The sequence below is a fragment of the Heteronotia binoei genome, unplaced genomic scaffold (genome assembly GCF_032191835.1).
Source record: "Heteronotia binoei isolate CCM8104 ecotype False Entrance Well unplaced genomic scaffold, APGP_CSIRO_Hbin_v1 ptg001309l, whole genome shotgun sequence".
NCBI classification, from domain to species: domain Eukaryota; kingdom Metazoa; phylum Chordata; class Lepidosauria; order Squamata; family Gekkonidae; genus Heteronotia; species Heteronotia binoei.
In genome coordinates, this window is record NW_026800234.1 from 4,069 (window position 1) to 6,852 (window position 2,784).

The following is a 2,784-nucleotide window of genomic DNA, read 5'->3' on the forward strand; positions in this document are numbered from 1 at the left end:
GAATCAGACCTTGGTCCATCAAAGTCAGTGTTGTCTACTCAGACTGGCAGTGGCTCTCCAGGGTCTCCAGCTGAGGTTTTTCACGCCTATTTGCCTGGACCCTTTTTTGGAGATGCCACGGATTGAACCTGGGACCTTCTGCTTACCAAGCAGATGCTCTACCCACTGAGCCACAGCCCCATTCATGGCTCTCCAGGGTCTCCAGCTGAGGTTATTCACGCCTACTTGCTTGGACCCTTTTGAGTTGGAGATGCCGGGGATTGAACCTGGGACCTTCTGCTTCCCAAGCAGATGCTCTGCCACTGAGCCACAGCCCCATTCATGGCTCTCCAGGGTCTCAAGCTGAGGTTTTTCACACCTATTTGCCTGAACCCTTTTGAGTTGGAGATGCCAGGGATTGAACCTGGGACCTTCTGCTTACGAGGCAGATGCTCTAACACTGAGCCACTGTCCCTCCCCATTCCTGCCGTGGATGGGGAAAGGTATGTGCGCTGTCCGTGGCATTCAGCTCTTTCACGAAAAAGTCTCGGCAACCCAAATACAAACAAGCGTTCGCAGCAGAGCCGGTGCCTTGGTTGCAGGCCAGAAATATGAAATGTGTAACGGGGATTAAATGGACTTGACTGTTCCGATGACGGCGAAGCGGCCGTCTCATTCGATCCGTCCTCCGACAAGAGCAGCCTTCCTGGACTTTGGTCTGTGTGGATAATTCGCCCCCATGTGGCGAGAGCCAACGCCACATGAAATTTGGTCAGAAAAGAAGGACAGGAATGCGAGCTGTCTCGTTAAAGCTGTCTTAAGGTGGACCTCGTAGGGCAGCGGTGGCCAAAGTGTGGCTCTGGAGCCACACGTGGGCCTTTCACACAGCTTGTGTGGCTCTCAAAGCCTTCACCGCCCCGTTGGCTGGTGGCTTGGAGAATGCATTTCTCTCTTTAAATCACTCCTCTGAGCCGAGCCAGCCAGCAGCTTGGGAAATGCATTTAAAGCTGCTTTCTTTCCACTTCTCCCTGCCCCAGTTCTCTCTCTCATCTATCGCCCTCCCTCCCTCAACTGACGTTCATGTATTGTGGCTCTCAAAGATCTGATTTTATTCTCTGTGGCTCTTATATTAAGCAAGTTTGGCCTCTCCTGCCTTTCCAAGCAAAAGACAAACAGAGGTGGTCTGCCATTTCCTGCCTCTGCATGGCAACCGTGGACTTCCTTGGTGGTCTCCCATCCAAGCGCTAACCAGGACCGACTCTGCTTAGATCAAGATGTTCTTATGAAGGCCTCAGCCTCTCTGCCTGGTTGTTGGCCATCCAGAGGAACTGATTGGCCACTGTGTGAGACAGGAGGCTGGACTAGATGGACCCACACTGGTCTGACCCAGCAGGGCTCTTCTGAGGTTCTTCTCAGGGGAAGGCCTCGGCCTCTCTGCCCTGTTGTTGGCCCTCCAGAGGAACTGGTTGGCCACTGTGTGAGACAGGAGGCTGGACTAGATGGACCCTCCCTGGTCTGATCCAGCAGGGCTCTCCTGATGTTCTTCTCAGGGGAAGGCCTCAGCCTCTCTGTCCTGTTGTTGGCCCTCCAGTGGAACTGGTTGGCCACTGCGTGAGACAGGAGGCTGGACTAGACGGACCCCCCTGGTCTGATCCAGCAGGGCTCTTCTGAGGTTCTTCTCAGGGGAAGGCCTCGGCCTCTCTGCCCTGTTGTTGGCCCTCCAGAGGAACTGATTGGCCACTGTGTGAGACAGGAGGCTGGACTAGATGAACCTCCCCGGTCCAATCCAACAGGGCTCTTCTGATGTTCTTATGAAGGCCTCAGCGTCTCTGCTCTGTTGTTGGCCCTCCAGAGGAACGGGTTGGCCACTGTGTGAGACAGGAGGCTGGACTAGAGGGACCCTCCTGGTCTGATCCAGCAGGGCTCTCTGATGTTCTTCTCAGGGGAAGGCCTCAGCCTCTCTGCCCTGTTGTTGGCCCTCCAGAGGAACTGACTGGTCACTGTGTGAGAACAGGAGGCTGTACTAGATGGACCCTCACTGGTCTGACGCAGCAGGGTTCTTCTGATGTTCTTCTCAGGGGAAGGCCTAGGCCTCTCTGCTCTGTTGTTGGCCCTTCAGAGGAACTGACTGGTCACTGTGTGAGATAGGAGGCTGGACTACATGAACCCTACCTGGTCTGACCCAGCAGGGCTCTTATGATGTTCTTCTCAGGGGAAGGCCTTGGCCTCTCTGCCCTGTTGTTGGCCCTCCAGAGGAACTGGTTGGCCACTGTGTAAGACAGGAGGCTGGACTAGATGGACCCTCACTAGTCTGATCCAACAGGGCTCTTCTGATGTTCTCCTCGGGGGAAGGACTCGGCCTCTCTGCCCTGTTGTTGGCCTCCAGAGGAACTGGTTGGCCACTGTGTGAGACAGGAGGCTGGACTAGATGGACTCTCACTGGTCTGATCCAGCAGGACTCTTCTGATGTTGTTATACTCCACTGAGGTCTCTGCCCTTCCTAAGCTGCACCCCCAAATCTCCAGGAATTTCCCCACCCAGAGTTGGCAACCCTGCACATCTCCGGAACACTCTGCCTCCTGCCTCCCTTTAATTTCTTTCAGCTTTGGGGGTGAGGAATTTTTTTACTTCTTCTCCCTGGTGCTGGTTATCTGGGCTCGGACTAGACACTGACAAACTGTTTAATCTTTGCAGATATTATTCCGCCGATATTACTTTGGGCTCTCTGAGCTGTCTGCCAATTCTCCCTTTTGCTGTTTACCTTAATTAATTGCACTGTATGTTTTCCATTTCGACGCCGGCCGC

At 54.2% G+C, this 2,784-nt stretch overlaps 1 non-coding gene across 1 annotated transcript; it reads right to left on the reverse strand.

Annotated features, from left to right (window-relative positions):
• Positions 1 to 382: 382 nt before the first annotated feature.
• On the reverse strand, positions 383 to 453 carry TRNAT-CGU (transfer RNA threonine (anticodon CGU)). The gene has a single exon. It is a non-coding gene; the product is annotated as a tRNA-Thr (tRNA).
• Between the last annotated feature and the right edge of the window lie 2,331 nt (positions 454 to 2,784).